The sequence below is a fragment of the Nicotiana tabacum genome, chromosome 22 (assembly GCF_000715075.1).
Source record: "Nicotiana tabacum cultivar K326 chromosome 22, ASM71507v2, whole genome shotgun sequence".
Taxonomy (NCBI): domain Eukaryota; kingdom Viridiplantae; phylum Streptophyta; class Magnoliopsida; order Solanales; family Solanaceae; genus Nicotiana; species Nicotiana tabacum.
The window spans coordinates 65,828,838-65,845,474 of NC_134101.1; the positions used below are offsets into that span (position 1 = coordinate 65,828,838).

The 16,637-nt window shown below is 40.2% G+C and overlaps 1 long non-coding RNA gene across 1 annotated transcript; it reads left to right on the top strand.

The window, feature by feature from the left end:
- The first annotated feature begins 2,065 nt into the window (after positions 1-2,065).
- Positions 2,066-7,832, top strand: LOC142175680 (uncharacterized). Its single transcript, XR_012704763.1, has 2 exons — positions 2,066-2,587; positions 7,597-7,832. It is a non-coding gene; the product is annotated as an uncharacterized LOC142175680 (long non-coding RNA).
- The last annotated feature ends 8,805 nt before the right edge of the window (positions 7,833-16,637 follow it).

Here is a 16,637-nt window from a genome sequence, read left to right on the forward strand (position 1 = left end):
ACACCTCGAATGTCCCAGCTACTCAATCCAATAATATCTACACCTCGAAGGTCGTCACATGATTACTATACTCACAAAATAACATATATAGCTAAACAACTTATATTTTTCAACACATAAATGAGTCATGTATGTGTAATCTCAAACAAGTGAGGATACTTTTTCATCATGACATGCTGAGGCCGGCAAGTAGATTCTTTAACTGAATAATTAATCCCTATATATACTTTGCTCTTAAGACTTTAAAATTTGGCTTACTATCAAAATATCCGACATAGTTTCCTTGTAACTAGAGCTATCCAATAATTCTAACATGTCTAAACAACACAATTCTAACCCCTCGATTCAGAACCACAATTGGTACATCTGATTACTCAAGCCCTCTTTTTATTCTTATATACAATGTCATCTCATTATTGTGTTGCTCATGTTTTTCAAATTTATGCTTTACCAAACACAACTTTATGTGTCAATAGAGTCGTACAAACTAATTTCTTTTCCCGAGGATAGTCATATCATTTTATTTTAAGTACTCAAACTTTTTGTATGGTTTATCTATTTTTATCATGGTGCGTGACAGTTTTTAATACTCCACGTTTTGTCCTTACTTTAACAGCTAATTATATCACTGTGTACTAAGTTTCGTACTCAACCTCTTACTATATTAGCGCATTAAGCCCTATACTTAAGTCTCATACTCTCTCATAGGCTAGAATTAATCCACGGTCTATCATGAACATGTGCATAACGTAATGCCCACTATTTTACTCATACTCAATGCACTTGAATCATGTATACACACTTATAACATCACCTTCACAATATCACTAATAATAGCAAATCACTTCAAGAAGTGTTAAGCATAGACCATATAAGCATGCTCCTCAAAATGTCTTTCACTACTAAGTCTAACCGCTTAGACATGGCTAAGTTATTACACTTTTTACTTTCATGTTCAACTCCATCTCTCTTTCGATCAGACTTATAATGGAGAGTTGTATCCACAATCTCCAATGTTGAATAAGTCACTCTTAGGCAAAACAATATCCTTAGGCCATTTTATCATTCACACGGATTCTCAAAGTTTAAAAAAAAAATTAGCTAACTCCCAAGCTTCTTAAAATAATTTGACATAGGTCTGTTTCGAGATAAAATTATCCTAAAATTTACAACCTTTCCAATCCCAAAAATAACTGATGAACATATTATCCCATGTACCTAAGGCAACTCGTAGTTGCATATATACTTTCAAACTTTCAGTGTTGTCCAACAGAGAAGGATATGCGTGTTGTACCATGCAACAAGGATATCCTGTAGTTCAATTTGATTCAGCTCAAGGCACGAATAAGGAATAAAAGAAGGGAAAACATCCTAGATGTTCAGTAGCCTCAAGGTCATAAGTATGGACGTCTACATACCCATGAACAAGACTCTACCAAACATTGTTTCATGAACTAGAATTTAAAGGCTACGCTCTGATACCAACTTTGTCACGTCTCAAATTACCCCCTAGACGTGACTGACACCCAACTAACACCACCTGTCAGACGAATCATACTTTCGTACCTTAACCATTAATTTGCATTATTTGGTTAATTACGAGTATCCAAATAATCTGATAATTAATTATGAACAATTAGTATCTCAAAATATTAAATTAAAACTCTAGCCCAAATACTACACTAGACCATGGAGCATCTAAGAGAATTACAAAAGACATCATATGAATAAATGATAAAGACTCTTTTGGCAGCCTCCACGAACAATGCGGCGGCTCACCTCAATAACCGAATCAACTCTAACGAACTCATCAACTATTAGCTTCGTCCTTGTGAGCATCTAATTTTTGCCCGACATAGGAAATTACTCCTAAAAAATAACCCAAAATATTTTTTGATTGTTCGGCATTAAAAACTGTAAGTAGGTTAATTTAGCAATTTAGGCGTGAAATTAGAGTTTGGTCAGGTGGCTATTTCCGAAATTAAACAAAAGGCAAGAGAGATGTTGTTTGGTCTTTTATTGAAATTTGGCCAAATGAACTAAAATATTAGCTCAATTGCTATCAGATCCGCCCGAAAATCCTTTCTTTTACCCTATCCAAAGCCCATGCCCACTCGCCATTGTATATTGACCTAATTCCCCATTCTCAAAGAAGAGATAAGAACAGATCCCCCTTTACAAAACCCTAGCCGTCAACCCCATCCCCAATTCCCATTGAAACGAGACCCCTCCCTTTAACAACCAAAAACCAAGTTGCCTGCCTCCCACTCGTCGCTCTCTCACATGCACCTCACGCACACACACACTCAATCGCACACGCCTGAGCTTGCTAAAAAAAACTTGCAACAAAAAGATCCGAGCTCTATGAAACTTCAAACAAAGAGAAAAAAATCATTAAAAAAAAAAGATTAAGAGGATGTTCAAAATTTTTGCTACATGGCTTGATCGTTTTTGGGTTTCTAAAGCTGTTAGAGTTGAAGAGCTGCCGTACTTCTGCTGTTTTCATGTTGCTTTGCTGATTTCCAGCTTGTCCATTTGGCCTTTATTGGATTTTGCCTTCCTCAAAAGTCAATTCTAGCCCAACTAGGTATGCTCTCTTACGTCTGAATTTTTCCAGATCTGGTTTAATATAAAATCATGACTACTTCACTTTATTTGTTATTGCTATTTAGATTTGACTGCCTTGAGTTGGTTTCAGTGAGAATAAAATGCTAGCCAATTTATTGAAAAAATGCGATTTGCTGTGACTCAATTCATTTGTCATTAAATATTGATTTAGACTGATATCTCTTTGATTTACACTAGATCTGTTAAAATCAGGTGATTTGTTTTAAAAGGGGAGTTCATATTAAAGGATCAATATCTGCAGCAGTAGCAGAAGCAGAATGAGTAGAATTTGAAAGTTAGGGCTTAGTTATTACTGTAAAATGGTTATACCGGTAATGTCTAGAGATGACTATCTTTGTAACAGGATATAAGTGTAAAGAAAATAGATTGTTTCCAATCTAGGTTCGTCCCAGTAACCTTGGGGAATGGATGTAAGGTTAAATATTAGTGCTTAGTTACGCAACAATTTAATTCAAAATAATCAATTCCATTTTATATATATCCCAATGCCTATCCATAATTTATGACTTCATTAACGTTAAAGCAATTTAAGGAAACAATCTTTGGATATTCGCAGCATGCAGCAGCCACGTCTTAATCTATTATCGTGATTGTGTACACGTTCACGTGACATAATTATGATTTTTCAAAATAAATCAAAGTACGCGTTCGTGCGAATTTAGAAAAATAATCTTAATAATAATAAAGTGTTATTAATTGTGTACACGTATGTGTGACATGATTCTGAACACACCAAATAAAAAGAGTACACATAAACGTGACTTGTTTCAAGATAATTCCATAATCACAAATAATCAAGCAATTAAAAGCGGTAAAAGGCAAATGTACATAAGTTTTAAATATAAGTAATTAATCAAATTAATTAAGCCAGGTATGATAAAAGAGACCGTGCTAAATTCACGAAATCCGAAAATGCCTAACACCTTCTTCCGGGTTAACAGAATTCCTTACCCGGTCTTTTAATTTTCGCAGACTTTAAAACAGAGTCATTTTCCTCGATTTGGAATTTTAAAATAAACCAGTGATTTGGGACACCATAAATATTCCAAGTGGCGACTCTAAATTAAAATAAATAATCCCATTTCGATTAATGTCACTTAAATTGGAAAAACTCCTCTATCCCTTTGGAAAAAAGGAAGTGTGACAGCTTTGGCGACTCTGCTGAGGAAAAGAACCCAGAATCTCTGGTTTAGGGTTCAGAATTCGAGCTTGTTAATGTGATCTATACTTGGCTTTCTTGATTGTTGATATTACTGTGTTTGTGGGTCTAATGTGCTAATTGCCGCTCATTTACCGCTTTGATATTATTTAAACTGTATAAACTGTCTTCTTATGCCTCCCTTATGAGTCTTCTGAAACTATGGTGCACACGTATGCGTGGCCCACTTTTCTATTAGAGGTCATACCAAATAGAATAAGGCTGGATCAACAACTAGGCCGTGTAGACTTTCGTGCTCCCGGTACATTGCCCCCACCTCGGCTCGAGCCGTTCGCTTGGGTAAGCTAGGTCTAAAACACACCCCTAGGATTTTAACCTAAAATAATATAGCCTCATGCCGGATCCCTAGTAGGAACGTTTATTTGCATTACGTGCATTTGATTTTGGGGACTCAACACAGGGATTGGGTTCGTTTATGACAGGTGTACCCAAAATAAAAGACCATCCTGAGGCATCCTACGTGCTACTTGTGCTTTTTGTTTGATCTGTTTTACTTGTTGACTGGCTTCTAGAATAATGAAAAAAACCAAGAGGAGAAAAAATAAGAGAGTTTATTCCAAATATTTTGAAAAATACACTAAAACTCCAAAATATTCCCCGCTTCTGACTGAACTATGCGGGTTTGATTCTTACCAGATATGCGATATGTAGGCAAACCTCATCAGTTCCGTCTCCAATTTTAAAAAATTCAAAAATATTTTTCTTTAATTCCTTCGTTAGAAGTCTTTCCTTAGAAAATCTCAAATAAAAACTTTTTAAAACCAAAAATATTTTCTTTCTTTTTAGAAGTCTTTCATTCGAAAAAAGAAACAAATCAAATTAAAATACAAAAATATATTTTTTCCTTCTTTAGAAGTTTTTCTCCCAAAAATTCAAAAACTCAAAACCAAAAGCCAAAAATACTTTCTTTCTTCTTCATAAGTCTTTCCTTCGAAAATTTCCAGAAAACAAAGAAAACGAAATCCAAAAAAAATATTTTTCTTTCTTCTTTAGAAATATTTCTGTAAAAAATTCCAAAAAAGAAAAAACGAAACACAAAAATATTTTCCTTGTTAGGCGTTTTCATGGTATGAATTGTGTAGAAGTAAGAGTTAGCTTATTTACTTTATTCCCGATCTTTCCGAACTACGCAAGGTCTGATTGATGTTTCCACATGATACGTAGCCAATCCACATTCTAACATGTTTGTTCTAACATGTTCATTCTAACATGTTTGTTGTTTTGAAATAAAAGCTAGTCAAAGGTGGTCGGTGTGATGACCCAAAGGGTTATCTTATGAATTAAGACTCTATTCCGAGCCCGTTAGCCTTAGAAACCTTATTTTTACACTTTTTGATTTGCGTGCGCCGTCCGAGCAAGTTTTCGGAAAGCTTTTATGATGAAAACTAATGAAAATAAGAATTTTTGCCTTAAAAGTTAATTTTAGTTGACTTCGGTCAATATTTTTGGTAAACGGGCCGGAATTCATGTTTTGATGGTCCCGATAGGTCCGTATCGAATTATAGGACCTGGGCGTATGCCCGCAATCGAATTCGGAGGTCCCTAGCTTGCGTTATGAATTTTTGATGAAAATCAAAATTTGGAAATTATTTATTTTTAAGAATTGATTGATATTTGGCTTTTTTAGTATCGAGTCCGTATTTTGATTTCGGAGACTGGTACAGGTTCATTATGATATTTAAGACATGTCTGCAAAATTTGGTGAGAAACGAAGTTGATTTGACGTGATTCGGACATCCAGTTGAGAAAATAGAAAATTTAAAGTGTTCTTGAGAATCTCATTTGATTTGGTACTAAATTCGTAGTTCTAGGTGTTATTTTGGCGATTTGATTGCGCAAGCAAGTTCGTATGATATTTTTAGACTTGTGTGCATGTTTGGTTTGGAGCACCGAGGGCTCGGGTGGGTTTTAGATAGACTTGTGTGCATGTTTGCTAGCATAATTGAACCTGTTGCAGGCCTCTGATCTCACAATTGCGAGATCAGGCATCGCAAATGCGAACATAACAGGGTCCACAATTGCGAGTCTTTCATCGCAATTGCGATCAGAAGCTTGGGCCAGCAGTTCTCGCATTTGCGAGGCTACCTTCGCAATTGCGAAGGGAGTCTGGGAAGGGCAGGTTCGCAAATGCGAACATTTACTCGCATTTGCGAGGTTCAGTGGTCGCAAATACGACACTTTCCTCTCATTTGCAAAGGCAGCGGGATTGTGAAGGCCATCGCAATTGCGATGGTTCCTTTGCAATTGCGAGCTTCGCATTTGCGAAGCTCAGGTCGCAATTGCGACACCTGCAGCTGATCAAAATGACTTTTGGACGGGAATTTTCATTCATTTCCCAAATTTTCAAGACCTAAAACACAAGAGGCAATTTTTTCAAAAACCATTTTTTTCCCAAATCATAGGTAAGTGATTCTAAACTGGTTTCTTTCAATCTTTCACTACATTTTGCAAGATTTCAACCTAAAATCTAAGGTTTTCATGGGGGGTTTTGGGTAGAAACTAGGGATTTCAAAAATTTGGGGATTTAGACCTCAATTTGAGATCGGATTTCAAAATCAATTATATATTCGGGCTTGGGGGTGAATGGGTAAATGAATTTTGGTCCGAACCTCGGGTTTTGACCAAGCGGGCCCGGGGTCGGTTGTTGACTTTTGTTTGAAAAACTATAATTATGCATTAAAGTTGATTCCTTTAGTGATAATTGATGATATTAAACTAATTATGATTAGATATGAGTGGGTTGGAGGTAAATTCTAAAGGGAAAGCGATACTTGAGCAGTGGGTGGCTTGCAAAATTGAGGTAAGTGTCGTGTCTAACTTTGGCTTGAGGGAATAGGTATTGTGTGAGTATTTGCTACATGTTTTGTTGTTGAATACGATGTATAGTTGAGGTGACGAGCATCTATGCGTTGTGGTCGAGTCATAGCATGCGAGTGAAATTCCATTCTTGCAAATTTGTAGTCTTAAATCTTGTTATCCATATATATTGTTGTTCTTGAAATGTTAGGAGACTTGTATCCGATTCTACCAAGGTTGATAAAAATTGTGAATTTTGATTCGAGGTTGAGATGTTAAATTGTGAAAGTAATCATTGATGAAATATTGATTTCTTTGTGAAACTTCTCTCTATCCGTTGTTATTGATTCTGTGAATTGTGAGGAAGAGTATAAAGCACGAAGGGTGATGCCGTGCATGATTTATTTATATTGTGAGGAAAAGTGTAAAGCACGAAGGGTGATGTCGTGCATGATTTATTTATATTGTGAGGACGAGTGTAAAGCACGAAGGGTGATGCCGTGTATATTATGAGAGGTTTAATGCGCGAAGGGTGATGCCGTACCGTTCTATTTATTTATTTGGGTGAGGTTGAGAGTAAAAGCACGAAGGGTGATGCCGTGCCGTTCTATTTATTTATTTGGTAAGGTTGAGAGTAAAAGCACGAAGGGTGATGCCGTGCAGTTTTCCTCTGCTGTTTAAATTGCTCAATTCATTTAAGGATTTTCTGTTTAATTATGTCTTTTTATTATTCTCACTCTTTATATTGTATTCCCCCCCACTGTATCTTCTCTTCCCATTATTCCTGCATTATTTATTTATTTACTGTTATTGCCACTAGCATAATTATACTGTTCAGGTTATATGTGGGTGTCTTGTCCTAGCCTCATCACTACCTTGCCGAGGATAAGCTAGACACTTACCAGTACATGAGGTCGGTTATACTGATGCGGCACTCTGCACTTTCTGTGCAGACTTTGATACCGGCTTAGGTTGATCGAGATTTTGCTATTGGTCCGCTGACTAGAGACTCAAGTTAGATCTGTCGGCGTTCACAGACCTTGAAGTCCCCGTTTACTTTTTATGTCATTGTTGTTTTCTTTCATTCAGAGAGTTGTATTTCTTCCAGACTATTAGTTGTAGTAAATTCTAGAATGCTCGTGAATTGTGACTCCAGATCCAGGTGGTAGTAATTAATACAGTTTTATGATATTCCGCACTTATTATATTTTATCTTAATGATTCTCTAAAGTTGGCTTGCCTAGCAAGTGAAATGTTAGGCGCCATCACGGTCCCGTCGGTAAAAAATTTGGGTCGTGACAATTGGTATCAGAGCACTAGGTTGCTTAGATCTAACGATTCACGAGCAAGCTTAGTAGAGTCTGGAGGATCAGCACAGAGACGTTTGTTCTTATCATCCAGAAGCTATGAAGTTTAGGAACAAGTTTTACTTTTATTCTTCTCCGTCGTGCGATTTTGCTTTCTCAATACTGATTGAACTCTTCTACTCATATTCTCTCGCAGATGGCGAGAACACGTACCGCTTCCTCAGCTAAGTAGCAGCCAGAGCCTCCAGTGGCAGCTCCTACGCAGGGCAGAGGTTGAGGCCGAGGCCATGCCAGAGGTCGAGGCAGGGGCAGGGCTTCATCTAGGGCCCGAGCAGCAGCCCTAGCAGTGGAGCCTCAGATAGAGCTTGAAGAGGAGGTTCCATCCCAGATTGTTCCTGCCGGACCATCTCAGGTTCCGGTCATTGCTACCCCAGTACTTCAGGACGTTTTGGTCCGTTTGGTGGGCCTTATGGAGAGCGTGGCCCAGACTGGCGCATTCCCCATGGCACTAGCAGTCTCTCAGGCTGGAAGAGGAGCCTAGACTCCCACCACTCCCACTCCAGAGAAGATAGCTCCCTAGTATTAGGCTCCTGCAGCTCAGCCAGTCGAATTAGTTCAGTCGATTATTGCTGCACAGGTCGGAGATGGGCCAGCTATGTCTTCTAAGGATTTATGGAGATTAGAAAGGTTTATCAAGATCTTTCCTGTTCACTTCAGTGGTGCTTCTTTAGAGGATCCCCAGGAGTATCTTGATAGTTGTCACGAGGGTCTACGGAACATGGGTATAGTGGAGACCAATGGGGTCGATTTTGCTGCATTTTAGATGACTGGTTCCACAAAGAAATGGTTGAGAGATTACTTGTTGACCAGACCAGCTGGGTCGCCTGCTCTTACTTGGGACCAGTTCTCTCAGCTCTTCATAGAGAAGTTTCTGCCTATCACATTGACAGAGGAGCGTCGCCGTCAGTTTGAGCGTCTCCAGCAGGGCAGTATGACTGTTACTCAATATGAGACCCGTTTTGTGGATTTGGCCCGTCATGCTATTCTTCTGCTTTCCACCGAGAGAGAGAGGGTGAGGAGGTTTATTGATGGACTTGCTCAGCCTATCAGATTGTAGATGGCGAAGGAGACTGGGAGTGAGATTTCTTTTCAAGCGGCTGCTAATGTCGCCATACGAGTCGAACTGGTTCTTACTCAGGGAGGTCAGTGGTTTTACAAGAGACCTCGTCATTTCGGTGAGTTCAGCGGTACCTCACCTAGAGGCAGGAGTACTTTTGGTAGAGGCCATCCTCCCAGGCCATTTCATTCAATGCTCCAGGCATCCCACGGTGCCTCAGGTGGTCGTGGACTCAGATGCATTATTCCGACCAACTAGCCTACAGTGCACCACCAGCTCCTATTAGTGCACCTCCACTCTAGAGTTACCAGGGTGGTTATTCAGGTCGACAGGGCCAGCTTCAGGGTCAGCAGTCACAGCAACCAAAGTTATGTTATACTTATGGTGATCCGCGGCGCATTGCTAGATTTTCCCTCGAGTAACGGGCAACTCACCGCATCAGAGTTCGCGTACCATAGTCCCAAAACCAGTTGCTGCATCACTTGCTCAGCCAGCCAGAGGCAGGGGTTAGGTAGCCAGAGGTAGAGGTCAGACTGTTAGAGGTGGAGGTCAGGCTGTTAGAGGAGGAGACCAGCCAGTTGGTGGCCGTCCCAGGGACGTAGTTTAGGGTGTTGAGGCCCAGCTTGGTGTTACGCTTTCCCAACCAGGCCTGAGGCTGAGTCATCTAACATTGTTATCACAGGTACTGTTTCAGTTTGCAGTAGATATGCTTCAGTTCTATTTGATTCGGGATCTACTTACTCCTATGTGTCATCCTATTTTGCTTCCTATTTGTTTGTGCCCCGTGAATCTTTGAGTGCTCCTGTGTATGTGTCCATACCAGTGGGAGATGCTTTAGTTGTAGATCGTGTTTATCGTACGTGTGTGGTCACCCATGGGAGTCTTTAGACCCGTGTATATCTTTTACTTCTCGACATGGTTGATTTTGATGTGGGTATGGATTGGCTGTCACCTTATCATGCTATACTAGATTGTTATGCCAAGACGGTGACCTTAGCCTTGTGGGGGTTGCCTCGATTAGAGTGGAGAGGGAATCTTGGCCATTCTGCCAGCAGGGTTATCTCTTATGTGAAGGCTCGGCATATGGTCGAGAAGGGGTATCTAGCTTATTTGGCTTATGTCCGCGATTCTAATGCGGATGTTCCTTCCATAGATTCGGTGCCGGTTGTTCGTGAGTTTCCAGAGGTATTTTCTGCAGACCTATCGAGGATGCCATCCGATAGGGATATTGATTTCTGCATTAATTTAGTTCCGGGCACTCAACCTATTTCCATTCTGCCATATCGCATGGCCCCGCCATAGTTGAAAGAATTGAAGGAGAAGTTGCAAGATTTTCTTGATAAGGGCTTCATTAGAACTAGTGTCTCGCCCTGGGGTGCACCTGTGTTGTTTTTGAAGAAGAAAGATGGATCAATGAGGATGTGTATAGATTATCGGCAGTTGAACAAAGTCACCATCAAGAATAAATATCCATTGCTGAGGATTGATGATTTATTTGATCAACTTCAGGGTGCCAAGGTGTTTTCAAAGATTGATTTGAGATCTGGCTACCATCAGTTGAGGATTAGGGCATTCGATGTTCCTAAGACAACTTTTCGGACTCGGTATGGGCATTATGAGTTTCTAGTGATGTCATTTGGTCTGACAAATGCCCCAGCAACATTCATGGAATTTGATGAACCGGGAGTTCAAACCCTACTTGGATTCCTTTGTGGTTGTGTTTATTGATGATATCTTGATCTACTCCCACAGTCGAGAGGAGTATGAGCAGCACATTCGGATCATTCTTCAAACTCTGAAAGACAGCCAGTTATATGCTAAGTTCTCAAAATGCGAGTTTTGGTTGAGTTCGGTTGCTTTCTTAGGTCACGTTGTATTAGCATAGGGTATTCAGGTAGATCCTAAGAAGATTGAGGCAGTTCAGAACTGGCCTAGTCCCACATCAGCAATAGAGATCTGTAGTTTCCTGTGTTTGGCGGGCTATTACCGTCGATTTGTGGAGGGGTTTTCATCCATAGTAGCCCCGTTGACCAGATTGACCTAGAAGGGTACCCCGTTCAGATGGTCAGACGAGTGTGAAGCGAGCTTTCAGAAGCTCAAGACTGCTTTGACTACGGCACCGGTATTGGTGTTACCTACAGGTTCAAGATCTTATACAGTATACTGTGACGCATCCCGTATTGGTCTGGGTGCGGTATTTATTCAGGGTGTCAAGGTTATTGCATATGCTTCTCTGCAGCTGAAGGTTTACAAGAATAATTACCCTGTTCATGATCTAGAACTAGCATCCATTATTCACGCGCTGAAGATTTGGAGACACTATCTTTATAGCGTGCCATGTGAGGTATTCACTGATCATCGGAGCTTACGGTATTTGTTCAAGCATAAGAAACTCAATTTGAGGCAGAGGAGGTGGTTGGAGCTATTGAAAGACTATGATATCACAATATTGTATAATCCTGGGAAGGCCAATGTGGTGGTCGATGCTTGGAGTAGAAAGTCAGTCAGTATGCTTAGCCTTGCATATATTCCAGTTGGTGAGAGACCGCTTGCATTGGATGTTCAGACCTTGGCTAACCAGTTCGTGAGGTTAGATGTTTCTGAGCCCAGTCGTGTTCTAGCTTGTATAGTTTCTCGGTCTTCTTTGTTTGAATGCATCAGAGATCGGCAGGATGATGATACTCATCTACTTGTCCTTAGAGACACAATGTGGCATGGGGGTGCCAAGCAGATTACTGTTGGAGATAACAGAGTTTTGAGGATGCATGGTCTTATTTGTGTGTCTAATGTGGATGTACTTCGTGAGTTGATCCTTGAGGAGTCCCACAGTTCCCGGTATTCTATTCATCCGGGCGCCGCCAAGATGTATCAGGACTTGAGGCAGCATTATTGGTGGAGGCGGATGAAGAAGGACATAGTTGCCTATGTAGCTCAGTGCCCAAATTGTCAGCAAGTGAAATACGAGCATCAGAGACCCGGTGATTTGCTTCAGCAGATGGAGATTCCTGAGTGGAAGTGGGAGTGTATCACTATGGACTTTGTTGTTGGACTCCCACGGACTAAGAGGAAGTTCGACGCCGTGTGGGTTATGGTGGATAGGCTGACTAAGTCAGCGCACTTCATTCTTGTGGCAGTTACCTATTCCTCGGAACGGTTAGCAGAGATTTATATTTTTGAGATCGTCCGTCTTCACGGTGTGCCCGTGTCTATCATTTCTAATCGAGGTACGCAATTTACCTCACACTTTTGGAGGGTATTTCAGCATGAGTTGGGTACGCAGGTTGAGTTGAGCACAACGTTTCATCCTCAGACGGACGGGCAGTCCAAGCGTACTATTCAAATCTTGGAAGATATGCTCCGTGCTTGTGTTACAGACTTTGAAGGATTGTGGGATCAGTTCTTGCCCTTTGCAGAGATCGCCTACAACAACAGCTACCAGTCGAGCATTCAGATGGCTCCCTATGAGGCATTATATGGTAAGCGTTGTCGGTCGCCAGTTGGGTGGTTCAAGCCGGGAGAGGCTCGGTTGTTAGGCACAGACTTAGTACAGGATGCCTTGGATAAGGTCAAGATTATTCAGGATCGACTTCGCACAGCTCAGTCCAGGCAAAAGAATTATGCCGAGCGTAGAGTTTGTGATGTTGCGTTCATGGTCGGTGAGAGTGTGTTACTTCGGGTATCACCTATGAAGGGTGTAATGAGGTTCGGAAATAAGGGCAAGTTGAGCCCTAGGTATATCGTACCTTTTGAGATTCTGGAGAGAGTGGAAGAAGTGGCTTACAGGCTTGCATTGCCCCTAGTTTAGCAGCTGTTCATCTGATATTCCATGTGTCCATGCTTCAAAAGTATCACGGCGATCCGTCCCATGTGTTAGATTTCAGCTCTGTCCAGTTGGACAAGGATTTGACTTACGAGGAGGAGCCGGTGGAAATTCTAGCCCGGAAAGTTTGTCAGTTAAGATCAAAGAGTTACCCTTCAGTTCGAGTGCAGTGGAGAGGTCAGCCTATTGAGGCAGCTACTTGGGAGTCCGAGTCGGACATGCGGAGTAGATATCCCCACTTGTTCGCCAGTTCAGGTACTTTTCTATGTCCGTTCGAGGACGAACGATTATTTTAGAGGTGGAGATTGTGATGACCCAAAGAGACATCTTATGAATTAAGACTCTACTCCGAGCCTGTTAGCCTTAAAAACCTTATTTATACCCTCCTCGATTTGCGTGCGTAGTCCGAGCAGGTTTCCGAAAAGCTTTTATGTTGAAAACTAATAAAAATAATAATTTTTGCTTAAAAGTTGATTTTAGTTGACTTCAGTCATATTTTTGTTAAACGGGCCTGGATCTATGTTTTGATGATTCCGGTAGGTCCGTATCAAATTATGGGACCTGGGCGTATGCCCAAAATCGAATTCGGAGGTCCCTAGCTTGAGTTATGAATTTTTGATGAAACTTAAAAGTTTGGAAATTAATTATTTTTAAGAATTGATTGATATTTGGAATTGTTAGTATCGGGTCCGTATTTTGGTTCCAGAGCCCGGTACAGGTGTACTATGATATTTAAGACATGTATGTAAAATTTGGTGAGAAACGAAGTTGATTTGACGTGATTCGGACGTCCAGTTGAGAAAATAGAAATTTTAAAGTGTTCTTGAGAATTTCATATGATTTGGTACTAAATTCGTAGTTCTAGGTATTATTTTGGTCATTTGATCACGCGAGCAAGTTTGTATAATGTTTTTAGACTTGTGTACATATTTGGTTTGGAGCCCCGAGGGCTCGGGTGAGTTTCGGATATGCCACGAGACGTGTTTGAACTTAGAAATTTTATTGGTATAACTGAACCTGTTGCAGGCCTCTGATCTCGCAATTGAGAGATCAGGCATCACAAATGCGAACATAAAAGGGTCCGCAATTGCGAGTCTTTTATCGCAATTGCGATCAGAAGCCTGGGCTAGCAGTTCTCGCATTTGCGAGGTTACCTTCGTAATTGCGAAGGGAGTCTGGGAAGGGCAGGTTCGCAAATCCGAACATTTACTCGCATTTGCGAGGTTCAGTGGTCGCAAATGCGATACTTTCCTCGCATTTGCGAAGGCAACAGGATTGTGAAAGGCATCGCAATTGTGATTGTTCCTTCGCAATTTCGAGCTTCACATTTGCGAAGCTCAGGTCGCAATTGCGTCACCTGCAGCTGATCAAAATGACTTTTGGACGGGAATTTTCATTCATTTCCCAAATTTTCAAAACCTAAAACACAAGAGGCGATTTTTCCAAAGACCATTTCTTCCCCAAATCATAGGTAAATGATTCTAAACTGGTTTCTTTCAATCTTTCACTACATTTTGCAAGATTTCAACCTAAAATCTAAGGTTTTCATGGTAGAATTCGGGGTTTTGGGTAGAAACTAGAGATTTCAGAAATTTGGGGATTTAGACCTCAATTTGAGGTCGGATTCCAAAACTAATTATATATTCGGGTTCGGGGGTGAATGAATAAATGTATTGTGGTCCGAACCTCATGTTTTGACCAAGCGGGCCCGAGGTCGGTTTTTGACTTTTGTTTGGAAAACTTAGGAAAACTGTAATTATGCATTAAAGTTGATTCCTTTAGTGATAATTGACGATATTAAACTAATTATGATTAGATACGAGTGGGTTGGAGGTGAATTCTAAAGGGAAAGCGATAATTGAGCAGTGAGTGGCTTGCGAAATTGAGGTAAGTGTCGTGTCTAACTATGGCTTTAGGGAATAGGTATTGTGTGAGTATTTGCTACGTGTTTTGTTGTTGAATACGATGTATAGTTGAGGTGACGAGCATCTATGTGTTGTGGTCGAGTCATAGCATGCGAGTGAAATTCCGTTCTTGCAAATTTGTAGTCTTAAATCTTGTTATTCATGCTTATTATTGTTATTGAAATGTTCGGAGACTTGTATCCGGTTCTACCAAGGTTGATAAAAATTGTTAATATTGATTCGAGGTTGAGATGTTAAATTGTGAAAGTAATCATTGATGAAATATTGATTTCTTTGTGAAACTTCTCTCTATCCGTTGTTATTGATTCTGTGAATTGTGAGGAAGAGCGTAAAGCACAAAGGGTGATGCCGTGCATGATTTATTTATATTGTGAGCTAGAGTGTAAAGCACGAAGGGTGATGCCGTGCATGATTTATTTATATTTTGAGGAAGAGTATAAAGCACGAAGGGTGATGCTGTGTATATTATGAGAGGTTTAATGCACGAAGGGTGATGCCGTGTCGTTCTATTTATTTATTTGGGTGAGGTTGAGAGTAAAAGCACGAAGGGTGATGCCGTGTCGTTCTATTTATTTATTTGGTAAGGTTGAGAGTAAAAGCACGAAGGGTGATGCCGTGCAGTTTTCCTTTGCTGTTTAAATTGCTCAATTCATTTAAGGATTTTCTATTTAATTATGTCTTTTTATTATTCTCACTCTTTATGTTGTATCCCCAACTGTATGTTCCCTTCCCATTATTCCTGCGTTATTTCTTTATTTACTGTTGTTGCCACTAGCATGATTATACTGTTCAGGTTATATGTGGGTGTCTTGTCCTAGCCTCGTCACTACTTCGCCGAGGTTAGGCTCGATACTTACCAGTACATGGGGTCGGTTGTACTGATTCTGCACTCTGCACTTTCTGTGCAGACTTTGATACCGGCTTAGGTCGATCGAGATTTTGCTATTTGTCCGTTAACCGGAGACTCAAGGTAGATCTGTCGGCGTTCACAGACCTTGAAGTCCCCGTTTACTATTTATGTCACTGTTGTTTTCTTTCATTCAGACAGTTGTATTTCTTCCAGACTATTACTTATAGTAAATTCTAGAATGCTCGTGAATTATGACTCCAGATCCGGGTGGTAATTATTAATACAGTTTTATGATATTCTGCACTTATTATATTTCATCTTAGTTAATTATTGTTAATTACTGAATGAAAATAAGGAATTGGTTAATGATTCTCTAACGTTGGCTTGCCTAGCAAGTGAAATGGTAGGTGCCATCACGGTCCCGTCGGTGGAAAATTTCGGGTCGTGACAGTCCATTTGTTGGTTTGCAATGGCGAGTCACAAAAACAATCCAAGATTCTTCGGAAATAAAAGTATCTTCTCAACCAATGGAACGAGCACCATTGTTGTTGATCCAAGGTCACAAAAAGTCAAATATGCAAGTTGGCGGTGAAAAATAAAAGATGTAGACAAATGTGGGGTTGACTTTACCAGATTTGAGCAATAGGACATGGCTACTCGGGATGATTTGATGATGGGGAGACATGAGAATTCTTACAAGTCCTTTAGTAAATTAGTTGCTTTGAAATTTCCCATGTCGTTAGTCCTAAAATCCGACAGCCAATATTGGGAATGTTTAGATAAAAAAGTTAAAATTTGAGTGCTAAATCAGAACGAATAAAAGGGTTGAATATCGTAGTAGTGATGATGTGCAAATTTGAGGCTAAGATGCCGCTTAGTAACTGGAAAGTCACTCCACTTTTACCCATTAGGGAGACATGATAGCTTATTTTGTCGTCTTTTCTTCTTCTTTTTGTGTTAGCAGACCCTGTATCC